The sequence below is a fragment of the Pan troglodytes genome, chromosome 8 (genome assembly GCF_028858775.2).
Source record: "Pan troglodytes isolate AG18354 chromosome 8, NHGRI_mPanTro3-v2.0_pri, whole genome shotgun sequence".
In the NCBI taxonomy this organism is placed as follows: domain Eukaryota; kingdom Metazoa; phylum Chordata; class Mammalia; order Primates; family Hominidae; genus Pan; species Pan troglodytes.
In genome coordinates this window covers 87,410,577-87,430,511 of record NC_072406.2, presented here as the reverse complement: position 1 = coordinate 87,430,511, position 19,935 = coordinate 87,410,577, and positions in this window count along the sequence as shown.

Here is a 19,935-nt window from a genome sequence, read left to right as displayed (position 1 = left end):
CTCTTCTCATTGGAACATTCATTCCATTTTACAGAATGAAGCGTTGCCCAATTGTAGAATTGGAACTAAAAGCCAGTTAAGACGTTTAAACTAAATTCTTTGTAATTTTTTCTTTTAACAGAGCCAAAGGAAAAAGAAAAAATGAGCAGTCTAATGAAATAGAAATGGGTTCAAATGGAACTCCCAAAGCAGTCATCTATCTCAATAATGTCGCCGGTAGACCTCAGTGGTTTTTTTGGGTTTTCTTTTTTTTTTTTTTTTTTTTTTTGAGACGGAGTCTCGCTCTGTCGCCCAGACTGGAGTGCAGTGGCGCGATCTCGGCTCACTGCAATCTCCACCTTCCGGGTTCACGCCATTCTCCTGCCTCAGCCTCCCGAGTAGCTGAGACCACAGGTGCCTGCCACCACGCCTGGCTAATTTTTTGTATTTTTAGTAGAGTCAGGGTTTCACCATGTTAGCCAGGATGGTCTCGATCTCCTGACCTCGTGATCTGCCAGTCTCGGCCTCCCAAAGTGCTGGGATTACAGGTGTGAGCCACCGCGCTCGGCCTACCTCATTTTTTTAATCTATAAAATGACAAATGAAACGAAGTGATCTTTAATAGCCATCAGCCATAGTCTCTGAGCAAAGCCTTTTCCCCCTTGACTTTCTCTGGCTCTGAAAGCCATGTCTGCTCAAATGCTCTCAAGGTTCTACCCTCCTCCTAAACCAGAAAAGGATAGGCTTCCACAGTTCAAAACCCAGATGAAAGCTGCAGCCTGGAAGATTTCCCTCCCATGAGCAAGCCCAGCCAGCTGTCTTGCCTGGTCATGACTGGGCTTACTCATGTTGCAAAAGGTTAGCAGAATTTACTTCTAAGACATCAGGCACCAGAAGCCCTCATTCATTCCTTCATTCGAGCTCAGACAGGTCGGTTTGCAGTCATCCTGGCTCTTCTGGGAAATAGTCTGGTATGTTTGATGTTATTGTGAGGCTAACAACAAAGACCGGCATTTCCATCCCAACTGCACCACAGCACCCTACCTCCCCAAAACACCCAGTCTGATAAATGAGTCACCTCCACTACCTGCAGCAGGGCTTATTCACAATGTGAATTTTCTGTAGCAATTTGTAGCCCCCTGCACTTCACTTTCTCTGTGGCTTCACCTTCTGCAAACCCAAGGAATGTACACAATACCTAATGACCAGGGGAAGAAGATCCGTGGCTAAACAGGGGAATAATGGCAGTTTTTTCCAGAGCTGAATTTAGTAAATAAATCTGAGTGCTTACATCCAAAGTCCTTTAGACCAAAGCCGCATTAGTAGGTAGTTACTACCTACCACAAGCAACTACTTTGTGTCATCCACAGGGTAAGCAAAGTCCACTGAGACACAGTCCCTACTCTCAAGGCACTTACAGTCAAGTGTGTGTAAAGATGTCAAGAACAGGGGAGGGTCCAAAAGTTTACCCTACTTGCAAACTATCAAGTTAGGCTGCCATAGTTTCAGAGGCTCACAGATGCTAGCAGAAGACATGAGACGTATGGGTCAAGGACAAAAGACTCTCACTTGTGGCACAGCAGGCAGTGTAAGCTTCGTGTTTTGCTTCAATTCCCCCTGTCCTCTGCGTCCCTCAAGGATGATGCCAGAGCAGCTTAGGTGGATGCTGTGCACACCATGCATTCGTGTCACAGCCAAGGAACCCTAAGCTTACAAAACCACGTGTCTTAGAAGGAGCTGCTAACAAATCTGCCCAACCTTCATACTGTGAAAGGAAAATATCTTGGGCCCCCAAGATCATTAAGCTAAAGGGAAAAGTCAAGCTGGGAACTGCTTAGGGCAAACCTGCCTCCCATTCTGTTCGAAGTCATCCTTCCGCTCACTGAGATAAATGCATATCTGATTGCCTCCTTTGGAGAGGCTAATCAGAAACTCATTGCAACCATTTGTCTCTCACCTACTTGTGACCTGGAAGCCCTCTCCCTACTTCGAGTTGTTCCGCCCTTCCTGACCACTTTAAGTTGTCCCGCCTTTCTTGACCGAACCAATGTTTATTTTACATATGTTGATTGATGTCTTACGTTTCTCTAAAATGTATAAAACCAAAGCTGTGCTCTGACCACCTTGGTTACATGTCGTCAAGACCTCCTGAGGCTATGTCAAGGCTAAGTGTCCTCGACCTCGGCAAAATAAACTTTCTTTTTTTTCTCTTTTTGAGACTGAGTTTCGCTCTTGCCGCCCAGGCTGGAGTGCAATGGTGTGATCTCTGCTCACTGCAACCTCTGCCTCCTGGATTCAAGCGATTCTTCAGCCTCAGCCTCCTGAGTAGCTGGGATTACAGGAGCGCCACCACCACGCCCGGCTAATTTTTGTAATTTTACCACAGTAAAGAGATGGCTGCTTTACTGTTTTGGCCAGGCTGCTTTCAAACTCCTGACCTCAGGTGATCCACCCTCCTCGGTCTCCCGAAGTGCTAGGATTACAGGCGTGAGCCACGGCGCCAGGTTTTTTTGTTTTTTGGTTTTTTTTTTTTTGAGACAGAGGAGATAGAGTTTCGCTCTTTCACCCACACTGCCACACTGGAGTGAAGTGGCACAATCTCAGCTCAATGCAACCTCCATCTCCCAGGTTCAAGCGATTCTCCTGCTTCAGCCTCCCAAATAGCTGGGATTACAGGCACCTGCCATCACACCGGGCTGATTTCTGTATTTTTAGTAGAGATGGGGTTTCACCATGTTGGCCAGGCTGCTTTCGAACTCCTGACCTCAGGTGATCCACCCACATCGGCCTCCCAAAGTTCTAGGATTATAAGCATGAGCTACTATGCCTGACCTGGCAAAATAAACTTTCTAAATTCTCAAATTTAAATTCTAAATTCTGAAATTTCTCAAATTTTCGGGGTTCACAATCCCTGAGGGGGAGATTATTATACTGCTTAGGAAATAAAATCTTTTCTCTGCCCCAGAGAGAGATACTGTCTTCCAAGGCTGTTTGCTAAGTAAATATCCTTGGAAAGATAGTCTGAGACAAAAGCTGCCGTAAGATGGGTAGAAACACCATGGAGAATTGGCCCCAACAAAGGATGGGGTATGGGAAAGACAAGCTCAAGATGTCACAAGTACAGTATTTTTGTGGGGAGCAGGGTCTTGCTGTGTTGCCCAGGCTGGTCTTGAACTCCTGACCTCAAGCAATCCTCCCATTTCAGCCTCCCAAGTAGCTGGATCACAAGTGTGAGCCACCACATTCGGCTCCTGCAAGTACAGTTCTAAGATGTAAATACAGAGAACCTTGGGCACAGTCAGATGGAGGAGCTACTTGCACTAAAGTTTGAAAGCAGGACTTACCAAAATTAGAAAGCCAACAGGTGGAGGCTGGGAAGGCAAAATTCTAGAAAGAGGATGTGCAAAATCATAGGAGTGCTTGAAGTGGCAAGAATTGTTTGGAAACCACATATGATTTTTTTGCTTTTGATTTGTTTTTGTTTTTGTTTGAGACACAGTCCCGCTCTGTCACCCAGGCTGGAGTACAGTGGCACAATCTTGGCTCACTGCAACCTCCGCCTCCCGAGTTCAAGTGATTCTCCCGCCTCAGCTTCCTGAGTAGCTGGGACTACAGGCATGTGCCACCATGCCCAGCTAATTTTTGTATTTTTAGTAGAGACAGGGTTTCGCCATATTGGCCAGGCTGGTCTCAAACTCCTGACCTCAGGTGATCTGCCTGCCTCGGCCTCCCAAAGTGCTGAGATTACAGGTGTGAGCTACTGTGCCCAGCCAGTTTTTTGTTTGTTTGTTTTTGAGACAGGGTCTCCCTGCATTGCCCAGGCTGTTCTCAAACTCCCAAGCGATCCTCCTGCCTCAGCCTCATGAGTAGCTGGGACTACAGGTGTGTACCACAGGGCCTGGTGGAAACCACAAGTAATTAAGTAAAGCTGGAACAAGCTATCAAAAAAGTTGAGAAATTAGACTAAAGATGTTGGCTGGAGCCAAATGCTGAAGGTCCTGAAAGCAGCAAGTGAGGACAAGTCTAGGGTGGCTGGGAGCAACATTTCTGATTTAAGCAATGGGGAGGACAAAGGTTCCACCCACTGTGGGAAAGTCTGTGGGAAGAGGGGCAGGTGTAATGGTGAAGACCATGATACCATTTTGGATGAATATGAGGAGCCAGGTCTACATCGCAATGCAGTTGTCCAATAGGCAGTTAGGAAGTTTTGGAGAAAGGTCTGGCTCAGAAGCATGGGTGTAAAAGTTAGTTTTAATTATGACTAACCATGGGTGTGGTTTAAGTCAGTGAGATACGGGATAGGAATAAACACACTAGCAGCCTAAAGGACGAGGCCATGGGGAGCATTAGTCTTTTGTTGTTGTTGTTGTTGTTGTTGTTATTGTTTTGAGACAGAGTCTCACTCTGTCACCCAGGCTGGAATGCAATGGCGTTGTCTTGGCTCACTGCAACCTCTGCCTCAGCCTCCGGAGTAACTGGGACTACAGGCATGTGCCACCATACCTGGCTAATTTTTTTGTATTTTTAGTAGAGACAGGGTTTCACTATGTTCACCAGGCTGGTCTTGAACTCCTGACCTCGTGATCCACCTGCCTTGGCCTCCTGAAGTGCTGGGATTACAGGTGTGAGCCACAGTGCCCAGCCTGGAGCATTAGTCTTTTAGGGGCAAGCAGCAGAGAAGGAGCTAATGAAGAGAACTGACAAACACTAGCCAGGAGGATAAAAAGAGAACTCAAGAGGAGCACTTTCGTGGAAGCCAGAGGAAGAGAGCACTGGGTAGAGAAGGGAGTGCTCAACAGTGTCACAAACTGAGGAGAGGTCAAGTGAGGCAAGGGCAGAGAGCATTAGGGCCAGACACAGTGGCTCACACCAATAATCCCAGCACTTTGGGAGGCCAAGGCAGGAGGATCACTTGAGCCCAGGAGTTTGAGACCAGCATGGGCAACATGGCAAGATCTCATTTCTGCAAAAATAGAAAATTAGCTAGGCACAGTGGTACGTGCCTGTAGTCCCAGCTACTAGGGAGGTTAAGGCTGGGAGGATCGCTTGAGCCCAGGAGTTTGAGGTTACAGTGAGCTATGATTGTGCCATTGCACTCCAGCCTGGGCGAGAGATCAAAACCTTGTCTTTAATAATAATAATAAATAAAAGAAATAGCAGCATTAGCTGCAATTACTGTGTAACAGATTGCCCCCAAATTTAATGGCCTAAAACAAGCATTTTATTATCTGAAAGTTTCTGTGGGTCAAAAATTAAGGACTGGCTTATATGGGTGGTTCTGGCTTGGGGCCCCTCAGGGGGTTGCAGTTGAGATGCTAGCTGGGGCTGCAATCATCTGAAGGGTTAACGGCACTCAAGGACCTGCTTTCAGGATGGCATCCTCATGTGGCTTTTGGCAGGAGGCCTCAGTTCCTTGCCATGTGAGCTTCTCCATGCGGCCGCTTGGGTGTCCTTGTGACATGGCCGCTGGCTTCTCTCAGAGCAAGTGATCCGAGAGAGACACTGAAGCCACAATGTCTTATATGATCCAGCCTCAGAAATCGCACTATCATTTCTGCCTTATTCTGTTTGTTAGAAGTGAGTTAGTAAGACCAGATCACACTCAAGAGGGGGAAGTTAGGCTCTATCTTTTGAAAGGAGTGTCAAAAATTTTGTGGATATTCTTGATATTCTTTAAATCCCCACAGCCTATCTTTTTTTTTTTTTTTTTTTTTTTGAGTTGGAGTATCGCCCTGTCGCCCAGGCTGGAGTGCAGTGGCACGATCTCACTGCAACCTCTGCCTCCTGGGTTCAAGCAATTCTCCACCTCAGCCTCCTGAGTAGCTGGGATTACAGGCGTCTGCCACCACGCCCGACTAATTTTTTGTATTTTTAGTAGAGACGGGGTTTCACCATCTTGGCCAGGCTGGTCTTGAACTCCTGACCTCGTGATCCACCCACCTCAGCCTCCCAAAGTGCTGGGATTACAGGAGTGAGCCACCGCACCAGGCCCCCACAGCCTATCTTTTGAAAGGAGTGTCAATTTGTGGATATTCTTTAAATCCTCACAGCCTATGCCATGGTCACATTTACTTTCATTCCTCCCACATGGAAAACATACTCACTCCCTCCCAAAACCTCCCCGAGATCCCAGCCTTCACGGTAGCCACATGAGGCTCCTCGGGTCTAGTTCCTTGAATACAGCAGTTCCTCTCCATCTGAAGACCTGTGAACTAAAGAGATATCAACACACAATGGTGGGATAGGCACAGCATAACTGCTACAGACACCCCTGTTCAAAAAGGGGGAAACAGGAGATACCCAGAAGTCACAGGTCCACAGAGATTCTGAAATCCAGCCAGGCAAACTTGGAGGTTCCCTTATTAGGACTCAGTCCTCCTCCTGCCTGTGCCAGATGAGGTCATGCAGGGAGAGCCAGCCCTAGACACACACTCCTCTTCCTGCCCCTGGCCTCTGTCCCACACTGGGAGGGGCACACCCTAGCCTGCACATCCAAGCTCTCTCCCCATCACATACATACCCTGCTTGACCACCCCAAGGGCTTAGGGGTATGTCACTGGCAGTTCAGTCCATCTTCTGAAGGAGGGACTCTGAGGGAAAGTCCATGCAGGCCCCAGAAGCAGGCTCAGGATGGCTTCAAATAGGAATTCTGAGGTCTCCTTATGCAGAGTTTGGTCTAGATATGGAGAGGGTGGGCATGGGCTCTGGTGGGCATGTTCACTGGGCCCTGCAGGCTCCTCACCTCATAGGAATGGGCACAACCTGAGAAGGGTTCTGGTGGGGCCTTCCAAGGCATGAGACCCAGGGGGGCCCTCCAAAGCCTGAGACCCAAGGCAGGGACCCTCCAAAACATGAGACCCAGGGGGGCCTCCAAAACATGAGGGCCAGGGGAGGGGCCCCTCTTCCTAGGTTGAAGGGCAATACTGGGGCTAGGGACTGAGAATCTTCCTGTGATTGAAACATGTTAGGATGAAATGAGAGAGAGAGAGAGAGGACTGCAAGCTGGGGTTATGGTTAGAATATGGGACACAGGGAGGCAAGATTTCGCCATGGCACATTCAAGGTGGTGAGCAGCTGTAGAAGCGTGGAGTGAAGTGAAGCCCAGTGGAGCTGAGGTGATCAGGGCTGTAGCTGAGGCTAAGATGTTGAAGCTATGCACACCCCCCACACACACCCAGCAAACAGTGGTGGGGTCGGCACAGGTTATTGACAGAGGTACTGATGTCACCAGGGTGTTGCCAGGATAAGAGATGAGGAGGACAACGATGAGTCAGGTACCAAAGTCTTCAGGGGACATGGAGGTGTGACCAGGAAGCTGGCCATAAAGGATGGCAGGAAGTAAAGGATGGCAGAGCTGATGGCATGAACCTCAAAGCAGGTGATCTTATAGGAGGTGACGAGCGAAGTAAGTGGCCCTCTCCCAGCCCCAGTCCAGTCGTGGGGTGTGGAAGGGAGTCTTCCCTGGGCTCCAGTATCCACGGGGAAAGGTGAGGAGAGTGAAAGAGCATTCAGTGGTGCAGCTGAGAACTTAGGGTAGTTTGTTAACAACAGCACAGGCTTCTAGAGGGGCACAATGGGATGGGGTGAGGAGGGCAACAGTAGAAGTTCAAACCAAGGAGAAGGAAGTGCAGACAAGACTGGGATAAAACTAGGAAGAGCAGAAATGAACAGATGAACTCATATTTTGGGGAGTTAGGGCCAACGGCCAGAGGTGCGGGGCATGCTAGGGTTCAGTGGGCTCAAAAGTCAAGCCAGTGCCTGTGAAAATCCATTAAATCATGCATAAAGGACAGTGTGCCTGGTTTTGGATATACAACCTCGGGCTGCCATTTTTAGCCACACTAAAACATGAAAACCACTGATCTAGACTGTCTATCAAATCCTAGGAGTGACTGGGAGAAAGGAGGAGCATTCTGCGGCTTTCCAGATCACATTCAGGGTTAATCTGCCCGATTTAGTCTTTAATATACAATGTGATTATTAAAGCAGATAATGGAGTTATAGCTCAACAGTCAGGACACAAGTTAAGTACAAGCTTCATGCAGCTCCTCTCAACTGATATCCCAGTTTAACCATTCAGAGTTGATATAAAGTTTGATATAAAAGGACTTTCCCGCCGGGTGCGGTGGTTCACGCCTGTAATACCACCACTTTGGGAAGCCGAGGTGGGCAGATCACTTGAGGTCAGGGGTTCGAGAGCAGTCTGACCAACATGGTGAAACCCCATCTCTACTGGAAATACAAAAATTAGCTGGGCGTGGTGGCGCATGCCTGTAATCCCAGCTACTTGGGAGGCTGAGGCAGAAGAATTGCTTGAACCCAGGAGGTGGAGGTTGATCCTCCAAGATCGTGAGCCAAGTGAGCCAAGATCATGCCACTGCACTCCAGCCTGGGCAACAAGAGCCAGACTCGGTCTCAATTAAAAAAGAAAAAAAAAAAAAAAGGACTTTCCAGCCAGGCTCAGTGGCTCATGCCTGTAATTCCAAAACTTTGGGATGCTGAGGCGGGCAGATCACTTGACCTCAGGAGTTTGAGGCCAGCCTGGGCAACATGGCAAAACTCCATCTCTACTAAAAAATACAAAAAAATTAGCTGGTGTGGTGGCACACACCTGTGCTCCCGGGTACTTGGGAGGCTGAGGTGGGAGGGTCGCTTGAGCCCAGGAGGCGAAGGTTGCAGTGAGCTGAGGTCGCGCCACTGCACTCCAGCCTGGGTGACAGAGTGAAACCCTGTCTCAAAAAAGAGAAAAAAAAAGGCTTTCCTATTCATTGTCCAGTCAGTAACCTGTGGCCTTGCTCAGAGTTCTGGTTGGAACACTGGTGAAACATTGTTTTGTTTCTTTAAAAAGCTCAGCACAGCTGGGCGCAGTGGCTCACGCCTATAATCCCAGCACTCTGGGAGGCCGAGGCAGGCGGATCACGAGGTCAGGAGTTCGAAACCAGCTTGACCAACATGGTGAAACCCCATCTCTACTAAAAATATAAAAATTAGCGGGCCATGGTGGCGCACACCTATAATCCCAGCTACTCAGGAGGCTGAGGCAGGAGAATCACTTGAACCTGGGAGGCAGAGGTTGCAGTGAGCTGAGATCGCGCCATTGCTCTCCAGCCTGGGCAATAAGAGTGAAACTCCATCTCAAAAAAAAAAAAAAAAAGCTCAGCACATTCTGTGGGAATGCTTAGCCCCAATAGTGGGGATAATGCAGAGACTCCTGCTCAAGGATCTTCAGTGGCTCCCATTTACCCATAGGATAAGGTCCCTGACACAATGATGATGGAACCATGATCCTACCTTGCCTCTGTCACAGTCATGTTTCCCACCTGCCACCTGTGCCAATTCAGGTCACAGGCAATTCCCAAATCACGGTTTGTTTAGTGTCACTGCCATTGCTTATGCTCACTGTACCTAGAATGCCTCCTTGTCCCCACTGTTTTAAGTTAAATTCTCTGAATCCTTATAAAGCCCAGCTCAAATATACTCCCACCACAATTTTCTTCTGTCTTACCAGCTACCAGTTCATTTTATTTCCTCTGAAATTCTATGGAATTTGTTACCTTATAACATTTATTACATATTTTCTTTTTTTTTTTAACTTTCCGAGTGAACATCATTAACACAATATTTTTGTTTTTCTTTTCTTCCTTTCCTTTTTATATTCTTTTTTTCTTTTCTCTTATTTTTCAAAACAAATGCAGTGGCGCAATCTCGGCTCACTGCAGACTTAACCTCCCAAGCTCAAGCAATCCTTTCACCTTAGCCTTCCAAGTAGCTGGGACTACAGGCACGTGCACCACCATACCTGGCTATTTTTCTTATTTTTGTAGAGACAGGGTCTCTCTATATTGTCCAGGCTGGTCTTGAACTCCTGGGCTCAAGTGATCCTCCTGCCTCGGCCTCTCAAAGTTCTGGGATTACAGGCATGAGCCACTATCCCCAGCCCACTTTTTTTTTTATACTAAAAAAAACCAAAAACCACAACTCTGCATTCCCCATCAAGCTCTTCAATAGAATCTTGCCCTGCCCTGCCCTGCCCTGTCCTGCCCTCCTTTCTTTTTTTTTTGAGACAGAGTTTCACTCTTGTTGCCCAGGCTGGAGTGCAATGGCGTGATCTCAGCTCACCGCAACCTCCGCCTCCCAGGTTCAAGTGATTCTCCTGCTTCAGCCTCCCAAGTAGCTGGGATTACAGGCATGTGCCACCACGCCTGGCTAATTTTGTATTTTTAGTAGAGATGGGGTTTCTCCATGTTGGTCAGGCTGATCTCAAACTCCTGACTTCAGGAGATCCACCCGCCTCGGCCTCCGAAAGTACTGGGATTACAATTGTGAGCCCCCCGCGCCCGGCTGAGAATTGTTTCTTACTCAACTCTATCCCCACCACCCACCAAATATCTAATAATGATGACACTAGTCATGAATAATAAACACAATCAAAGTAATCATGGCTAACACATATCAGGCACTTCCTTTGTGCCAGGCATTGCTCGAAACAATTCATGTGCTTTATTTAATTCTCTCTCTTTTTTTTTTTTTTTTGAGATGGAGTCTTGCTCTGTCACCCAGGCTGGGGCGCAGTGGCACGATCGTGGCTCACTGCAACCTCTGACTCCCAGGTTCAAGTGAGTCTCCTGCCGCAGCCTCCCAAGTAGCTGGGATTACAGGCGCCCACCACCATGGCCGGCCTATTTAATTCTCATAACAACCCTATGAGACAGGTACGATTAAGCGTGAAACACAAGCTTACGGAGATGCGCAGGCCTGGCTTGGGATGCATAGCTAGTTCTTCAAGAGCTAGAGACAGAATCTAAGCCAGCTCTCTCTGAGTGTGAGGCGCATACTCTGAGCCACCACTTATATTGCCTCCTCATTGTCAAAGCCTTCCCCATGGAGGGTGACTAGTAATATTTATACAACATTTTTAAAGAGTCCACTGCTTTGGACTATTCCAGTCATGACTTGCATCCATTGACAGAGTTGCCTTCAAAATTCTTTCCTTTTAAATTTGTAGTGAGGACAGGAGCTTCCACAGTGAGGGTAAATTGGGCAGCAGGGAGGGGGCTTCTCCAAGAACTTTCACTGGGTCACCACTGAGAATGTCTCGTGATTCACATCCCACGGCTGCCTGAATCTACTATGTGGCTGCCCTGTGTCTCTGGGGCCAGTGTGGGAGGCAATGGAAGGAGGGAAAGGGAGCATTCTGAAGCCTGGGAAAGTCACACGGGCAATTTGGCTGGCAGCCGCCTGGACACTCAATACAGAGGGAAGCTGATGAGGAGGCCAGAGGGACAAAGGGCCATTATTCTGGCTGTAGGAGTTTGGTCAGTTTGATACTGGGTGACCCACCATCTCTCCCACCAATTTGAGTTCTCCTAGAGCTTTGGTGGGAAGTAAAGCAATTGGATTTCAAATGAGTCACATCCTATGTCTGGAAACTGAGGCAGTGTCAGGGCCGGTTATGGCTGTAAGGACTGATCAGCCATGACTTTGAGGACTTTTGAGGACCACCCTCTCGCTCCAATACACCCCACTGCGAGATGAACACAGCTCTGAGTACATGACTCCCCTTTTCAGAACCTCTCCATGAAGCAACCCACATACCAGGTAACATACAGGTTAAAGCTCTCCACGGCATGGCCTAAACTTAACTTTCTAAGCCAGCACAGCTTTGTTGAATAATTACACATGTCATTAATATAATTTACATATACAGAAAGAGCTCTGTGATCAAATAGGTCGGGGAAACTTTGGATTAAACCAAGATTAACCCATTTTGTAAGTGTAACTTCTCAGAGCCCCACTTTTGTGTAGGATGAGTCTCTGAGAGAATGCAGTATGGCCCCAGTTTTTTACAGAAGGATCTTGAGAGACTAAAAAAGTATGCTGCATTAAATATCATTCCCACCCTGAAATTTAACCAGTTCTTCCAGGCCCATTGTCGCAATCATAGAAAGGTGCTGTTCCGATCTGCTGTTGTGAGGAGCAGAGGGCTGACTGCTGCAGCTGCTGGGCTCTGGACCTACTGATGCCAGGCAGGCTGCTCCCCGCCAAAGACCTGCACTCATGCAGGGCCACCCCTGCAAAACCTGGGACTCCTCTAACAGGCTGCAGCTTTGGCTTGAGGATGACCTTTTGTCCTGGCTGAACTTTATTAGAACTGTGTTGCCATCTGAGGCTCTTCCCACTTTATCTCCCCTCCTTCCTGTGTCACAATGTGCACGCTTACACAAAGACATATAGTTTGGAACATATATAAGCTCTGGAAAACTTTGTAATTTTGAGTTGGTCTGGTGATAATTTCCAGGCCTTTGCACTGGTTGCAGAAATAAAAACTCTCTTCCTCCCTAGTTCATCTGCATCTTGTTACTGGGCCATGAGAAATAGCAGCCCAACCCTCAGTTTGGTCCAGGAACAAGAGGGTCTCACCATGTTGCTTGGTCTGGCTTCAAGGGATCCTCCCACTTCAGCTTCCCAATATGTTGGGATTACAGGCGTGAGCCACTGCGCCCAGCCTGGTGGTGCTTGTTAAGCCCTGTTAAATACAACCTGGAAGGGCGGTTTGAGCAGTGAAAGCCTCAGACTCAAGTTCAGCAAAAGTAGAAAAAAATGGCAGAAAACCAAAGGAAGGAAATTCCAAAGGCTGGTGAGAGACAGTGTATCGATGAGGGAGCACAATGAGGACACACAGAATCCAGGCTTTCCTGGCCTTCTCCATTAGTGCAGCATGTCAGGCCACCTTAGTTTTAGAGTTTTCCCAAGGAGTCTGACTTGGCAAGGGAAACCACAGGTCAGGAGTGGTGGCTCCCAAACTAACCTGTTGCGGGTCTTTGTAGGAGGAAGCTACTGGAATTCTTAGATCTTCTGCCTATGTGTCTAGCTGTGGCCTGGCCTCTGTGGAGGCTCAGTTAAGGGCTTCACTCTGTCCCAGGAGTCCAGCATTGCTCTCAGAGGGGAGAAAAGGTTATTTTCACTTACTCCAGCTCTTCCCAAAATCTCATTAGTTCCTTGAAACCATAGCACCAGGACATTTTACTTCCAGCTGTAAGTCACAGCAGGAAGAAATGCCTACGGCCCTACTTTGGGGGCATAGCCCAGCCCTAAAGGCCTCCTTGCTCTTTTTTTTTTTTTTTTTTTTGAGACTGAGTCTTGCTCTATTGCCCAGGCTGGAGTGCAGTGGCGCCATCTTGGTTCACTGCAACCTCCACCTCCCGGGTTCAAGCGATTCTCTTACCTCAGCCTCCCAAGTAGCTGGGATTACAAGTGCCCGCCACCACACCCGGCTAATTTTTGTGTTTTTAGTAGAGACGGGGTTTCACCGTGTTGGCTAGGCTGGTCTCGAACTCCTGACCTCAAGTGATCTACCCGCCTCAGCCTCCCAAAGTGCTGAGATTACAGGTGTGAGCCACCGCACCGGCCACCTCCTCGCTCTTATAGGTAAGGGAGCTCATGTGTAGCAAGGTCTCCTCCCCACAGGATCCTTCTTCTGTTCTAACTGGATGATCCTCCATGACCAGTCTCTGTTTTTCTTCATTTAAGCCCTTATGTAACAGGGAAGTTCTACGTGTATGTGTATGTATACAGATGTGGGCTTTTGTGGTTGTAGTTTTTTTGGGGGGTTGGAGGAGGGGAAGGTAGGAGGAGTTCTTGTTGAGAGTTGAGGCTGCTGCCACAGCTGCCCTACAAGTAGAAAGCCACCGGGTTTATGAAATTCAAATATAGAGGCCAAAATGTACCAGGGATGCCACCGTCACCTCCAAAACAACATCGATTTATCTGCATTTCCAGCAATTTTATGAGACAAGCTACAAAGATACACCATTTAGATGAATCACTCTGCTCTCTGCAGTGCCAAGAACTTCAAGCATAGTTAATTCAGAATGACTAGGTCCAGTTAACAAGAGTTGGTTTGTCTGAATCAAAGTATATTTAAAGAAACTCCATTTTATTACCTTCAGGAATCTAGTGGAACTATGCTAATAAATTGCTCCTCTGTGTAGATCTTAAGGGAAATATGCTTTAATGAACAGATGAGAATATTTCCTAATTCAGTCTATCCATTGTTTATATAGAAAGGGTTACTCATCAAGTGTTTAAGTTTACTTGAAATGCTTGCTCTTGTTTACAATCAGTATTTTAATGAACCCTGTGTTTATAAATGGTTTAAAATAAACTATCCATCTTGTCATTCCCTCTAAATTAGTGAAGTCCCAACTAATGCCTCAATGGCTCTGTTAGCATAAAATCAAAAGTCATTGTACCCGCTGGGTACGGTGGCTCACACCTGTAATCCTAGCTCTTTGGGAGGCCGAGGTGGGAAGATCACTTGAGGCCAGGAGTTTGAGACCAGCCTGGGCAACATAGTGAGACCTCATTTCTACAAAAAATAGACCAAATTATTTTTTGTGGCCATGTGCCTATGATCCCAGCTACTTGGGAGGCTGAGGTGAAAAGGATCACTTGGTCCCGGGAGGTCAAGGCTGCAGTGAACCATGATCACGCCACTGCACTCCAGCCTGGATGACAGAGGGAGATCCTATCTCAAAAAAGAAAGGAAAACAATTAAAGAAAAAAAAAAAAAAGAATCATTGTACCCATCGCTCGAAAGAAATACTTAGCTTTTGCATGGGCTATTCTTCCAAGGGTGGGGGTTTGGGGATCCAGCCCTATTCTTTCATATTTTGTGACACACATTCTTTCTCCCTCCTTTCTATGAATGTTTATTAAGGAACTAGTAATGTGTCAGACACTGTGCTGGGGTCTAAGTAACAGTCAACAATCTCACAGTCTAGAAAGGGAGACAGACATGAACAATGAGCAAGTATTGTAAAGTGCTGTAGGTACAAGGATAGCTGTATGAACAGAGGACAGTGGGGTTAGAGGAGTCAGTTCACCTAGGGAGCTTCATGAAGGCTTCAGCGTTGAATCGATTCTTAAAAATGGGGGATACGGCTGGGGGCGGTGGCTCACGCCTGTAATACCCACACTTTGTGAGGCTGAGGCAGGTAGATCACCTGAGGTTAGGAGTTCGAGACCAGCCTGGCCAACATGGTGAAACCCCGTCTTTACTAAAAATACAAAAAATTAGCCGGGCATGGTCGTGGGTGCCTGTAATCCCAGCTACTCAGGAGGCTGAGGCAGGAGAATCACTTGAGCCCGGGAGGTGAAGGTTGCAATGAGCAGAGATCGTGCCACTGCACTCGTCTGAGCAACAGGAGTGAAACTCAGTCTCAAAAAAAAAAAAAAAAAAAAGGGTGGGGAGGCCATAAGGCCGGGCGTGGTGGCTCACGCCTGTAATCCCAGCACTTTGGGAGGCTGAGTCAGGCAGATCACCTGAGGTCAGGAGTTCGAGACCAGTCTGGCCAACAGCCAAGATAGCACCACTGCATTCCAGCCTGGGTGACACAGGGAAACTCTAGTCTCAAAAAAAAAAAAAAAAAAGGAGGATATATTTAGTTGCATCATGGGCTATTAAAAAAAGAGAGGATGCTCCAGGCACGGTGGCTCACGCCTGTAATACCAGCACTTTGGGAGGCTGAGGCGGGTGGATCACGAGATCAGGAGATCGAGACCAGCCTGGCCAACATGGTGAAACTCTGTCTCTACTATAAATACAAAAATCAGCTGGGCGTGGTGGCGGGCACCTGTAGTCCCAGCTACTTGGGAGGCTGAGGCAGGAGAATCACTTGAACTGGGGAGGCGGAGGTTGCAGTGAGCCGAGATCGCGCCAACTGCACCCCAGCCTGGGTGACAGTGCGAGAGTCTGTCTCAAAAAAAGGAGAATGTGTTTGGCAGACAGGGAGAAGAAGGGCAGCACATGAAGGAAAGGTGCTCAGGCCTGATACTGCAACTGCAAGACATATTTAGCCAGCTGCAAACAATATGGCAAGAATGAAAATGACAATGGATGGGATATTAGGGGAGAAGGTTACCCAGCAAGACCAGGCTGGAGAGGTCAGCTAAGGCCCGATTGGAACCTACGCAAGACAGTGCCTGCTCAAGTTCTACCTCCTCATGAAATTACAAGCATGAAATAAGACATAGACGCCCAGGTGTTGCTTAGCCCATATCCCCAGCCATGTCATGACCCATATATGCCCAGTCCAGGTCAAGGGAGAGCACGGGTTGGCTGTCCTCAGCACCAGACCCATATCGCATCTGGAAGATCACATTTAGGGCCTCAGTGACAAATTAGGGGGCATTGATGAGGCAAAAGAGTAAATCTCATCCCTGTTACTCTGTCTGGGCCATAGGCAGATGTCTAAAAATATGATTTCTGGCTGGGTGCAGTGGCTCACGCCTGTAATCCCAACACTTTGAGAGACCAAGGCAGGGAGATTGCTTGAGCCCAAGAGTTTGAAACCAGACTGGGCCACAAAGTGAGACCCTTTCTCTAACAACAACAACAAAAAATTTAAAAATCAGCTGCGTGGGCTGGGCGCAGTGGCTCACACCTGTAATCCCAGCACTTTGGGAGGCTGAGGAAGGTGGATCATGAGGTCAGGAGATCAAGACCAGCCTGGCCAACATGGTGAAACCCTGTCTCTCCTACAAATACAAAAATTAGCTGGGCATGGTGGCGTGCACCTGTAGTCCCAGCTACTCGGGAGGCTGAGGCAGGAGAATCACTTGAACCTAGGAAGCGGAGGTTGCAGTGAGCCGAGATTGCGCCACTGCACCCCAGCCTGGGTGACAGAGCGAGACTCTTATCTCAAAAAAAAAAAATTAAATTAAATTTTAAAAAAATTAGCTGTGTGTGGTTGTGTGCACCTGTATCCCCAGTTACTCAGGAGGCCGAGTGGGAAGATTGCTTGATCCCAGGAAGTTGAGGCTGCAGTGAGCCATGATTGCACCACTGTACTCCAGCCTGGGTGACAGACCAAGTCCCTGTCTCAAAAAAAAAAAAAAAATTGTGATTTCTCAATTGAAAAATGTAAAAATCATTTGCATTGCTCCACTTAATTCCAGGCAAAGCCAAATGACGATGCACCAGTGAGTCACCAGTGAGATTGCATTTAAAATCTAGCAGCCTCAGAGCCAAGACCAGCCTTGTGTAAACAGAGTTCAGGGAGGAGGGAAGATAGTGGAGTGAGACGTGCCGAGGCCAGCCGGCCTCTGGGCTTGGGGTGGGCTGACCTCTGGGGGGCCGAGTGCATCTGCTGGACTGAAGGCAGAGTAATTTTTTCATCTCATCCAGAAGAAGAAAGAAGATATGTAGCAGAGGAAAGGAACGGAACATTCTCCCTCCCTACCTTACACAGGGGAGTGGTCATCTACACTAAAGCAAAACTTCCTTATCATAGGAAGACCATTTTCCTTGACCTTTAGGTGATTTTATAGTCATCTCGAAAGGGAAACAAAACTCAACTCAGGACTTGATTGAACACAGAGAGTCCACTAGGATGCAGTATTCCTGCCCACTTCTCCAGGAAGAAAGAAGCAAATGACGTGGGTCTTTTGGCACTGTTTGCTTAATTATAAAGAAATTATTTTGCAAGCTGAATACTGATGCTTTATTTGAAACAGGTGCTTAGCTGGTGGCATTTATGAATTCTTTACCTTTTGTTCCAAACCAAAAGACTAAATAAATAGCAAGTATTGGTGGGAAAAAAAAAAAAAAAAAAGACTTTGTTGGGCGCGGTGGCTCATGCCTGTAATCCTAGCACTTTGGGAGGCCAAGGAGGGCAGATTACGAGGTCAGGAGATTGAGACTATCCTGGCCAACATGGTGAAACCTCGTCTCTACTAAAAATACAAAAATTAGCTAGGCGTGGTGGCACGCGCCTGTAGTCCCAGCTACTCGGGAGGCTGAGGCAGAAGAATTGTTTGAACCTGGGAGGCGGAGGTTGCAGTGAGCCAAGATCGCACCACTGCACTCCAGCCTGGGCGACAGAGCGAGACTCCATCTCAAAAAAAAAAAAAAAAAAAAAAGACTTCAAAACAGTGTGGAATTATGGAAATGGATGCCATCCAAGAAGACTGGAAAAATACACTCTGACCTCTTTATGCAGTAGAGCTAGGCTTTTCAAGATACAGGAGACCAATGAGAAGGGTTTTTTTTAGGCTGGGCACAGTGGCTCATGCCTGTAATCCCAGTACTTTGGGAGGCTGAGGCAGGCGGATCACTTGAGGTCAGGAGTTCGAGACCAGCCTGGCCAACATGGTGAAACCCCATCTCTACTAAAAATACAAAAATTAGTAATCCCAGCTACTTGGGAGGCTGATGCAGGAGAATCACTTGAACCTGGGAGGCGGAGGCTGCAGTGAGCCGAGATTGCATCACTGCACTCCAGCCTGGGCAACAGAGTGAGACTCCATCTCAAAAAAAAAAAAAAAAAAGAGAGAAGGGTTTTTTTGTTTGTTTGTTTTGAGACAGAGTTTCACTCTTGTCGCCCAGGCTGGAGTGCAATGGTGCGATCTCCGCTCACTGCAACCTCCGCCTCCTGGGTTCAAGCGATTATCCTGTCTCAGCCTCCTGAGTAGCTGGGATTACAGGCGCATGCCACCACGCCCAGCTAATTTTTGTATTTTTGTATATGGTTTTTTTTTTTTTGAGACGGAGTCTCGCTCTGTCGCCCAGGCTGGAGTGCAGTGGCGCGATCTCGGCTCATTGCAAGCTCCGCCTCCCGGGTTCACGCCATTCTCCTGCCTCAGCCTCCCGAGTAGCTGGGACTACAGGCGCCCGCTACCACGCCCGGCTAATTTTTTTTTTGTATTTTTAGTAGAGACGGGGTTTCACCGTGTTAGCCAGGATGGTCTCAATCTCCTGACCTCGTGATCCGCCCGCCTCGGCCTCCCAAAGTGCTGGGATTACAGGCGTATATGTTTTTTGAAACAGAGTCTACTCTGTTGCCCAGGCTGGAGTGCAGTGGCATGATCTCGGCTCACTGCAACCTCCGTCTCCTGGGTTCAAACAATTCTCCTATCTTAGCCTCCCGAGTAGCTGGGATTACAGGCGCCTGCCACCATGCCCAGCTAATTTTTGCATTTTTAACAGAGACGGGGTTTCACCACATTGGCCAGGCTGGTCTGGAACTCCTGACCTCAGGTGATCCACCTGCCTCGGCCTCCCAAAGTGCTGGGATTATAGGTGTCAGCCACCGCGCCTAGCTTAATTTTTGTACTTTTAGTAGAGATGGGATTTCATCATATTGGTCAGGCTGGTCTCAAACTCCTGACCTCAGGTGATCTGCCCGCCTCGCACTCCCAAAGTTCTGGGATTACAGGCGTGAGCCACCACGCCTGGCCTCAAAGTACTTCTATAATATGAACTCAGTAGGTCCTTATAATATCCTTAAAATGTGCTAATAATAGCAATGTTTAACATTTAGAATAATAATATTTAACACTTTACATTCTTTGCATGTTATCCTCAGAATAACCCTATGAAGGTAAGTACTTTAATCACCTCAAAACGGAGAGAAAGCGAGGTTACGTGATTGCCCAAGGTTACTCAGCTAATAAGTGGAGGAGCCAAGATTTGAATCCAGGCACTTGGCTTCTGAATCTGTGTCCTTAAACCACTATGCTATATGCCTTCCAAATATTATCATGCGTTATATCAAAGGAGGAAATTGAGACAGTGCAGTTTGGTGACTTGCCTGACCTCATACACAGTCCCATTACATCATGACTAAGAGACGGAACCCAGATCTTCCCCTTGAAAGCCAAGCCCCATTAGAGTGTGGCAGTTGAGATTAGCAGCCATTTCTACTTTAGATGGCTTTCTTAATAGGAAGGATTGCAGAGGGTGAGGGGTTGAGTCCAGAGTGGGAGGCCAAAGGCTTGCTGATATTTGCCTTGAGAAGACAATGGCTACCTTTACGTTTAGCAGCAGAGGGTGGATGAAGCCGTGTAAACAGGAGCTGCTTGGTGAGCTGCAACGGGAAGCCAGTCCACATGATGGGGGTTTGGCAAAGGTTGGGCCAAGGGAGGCAATGCTCCCTGTGCCTCTCTGTGAAGACA